Here is a 588-nt window from a genome sequence, read left to right on the forward strand (position 1 = left end):
TTAAATTCATATTAAAGTGTTCATAATATATTTTATTATAATTAGAACTACATAATATCTATTGTATAAATCATTTGATTCGGTAAAACTAATTAAAGAACAGTAGAAATATATACAATATAAAATTTTTGGTGAACTCATTTTTTTTTTAATCACGTTTTAATTAAAGCCATACAAACAGTAGTTTTTTTACTACTGTATAATTTAAAAAAAATAAATAATTACTAAGGATTACTGGGGATTTAAAAGGAAACAAAAGTGTAGCCGCTCAAAATAAGACAAGTCACAATTGATGTTATAATACTCACAGTCCTTGATAAAAACAACTTCTTAAGAAAAGATTACTTTTTAAAACTTCAAACTGTCAAATTAAAAAATAAATAAATACAAATATTTATGTACATTTATATTGTTTAATTATTTTACACTATTTTTCTTAAATCTTTCATTAATCCAAACAACCCCCCTGCACCGATTGGTCGGAATTACCAAGATTATATACAGTATATTAATCGAATCTATGTAGTAATTCTCATGATTTTGAACTGCTGATGTACGGCTGTGAAGTCTGGGGAGCGGCATCCTTCA

The 588-nt window shown here is 25.3% G+C and overlaps 1 protein-coding gene across 2 annotated transcripts in view; it reads right to left on the reverse strand.

Annotated features, from left to right (window-relative positions):
- The window catches only part of eIF5B (eukaryotic translation initiation factor 5B), a 97,151-nt gene that overhangs the window by 30,503 nt on the left and 66,060 nt on the right, over positions 1–588 (reverse strand). The window lies entirely within an intron of this gene.

The sequence above is a fragment of the Halyomorpha halys genome, unplaced genomic scaffold, assembly GCF_000696795.3.
Source record: "Halyomorpha halys isolate HHAL.00 unplaced genomic scaffold, Hhal_1.1 Scaffold751.1, whole genome shotgun sequence".
NCBI lineage: Eukaryota > Metazoa > Arthropoda > Insecta > Hemiptera > Pentatomidae > Halyomorpha > Halyomorpha halys.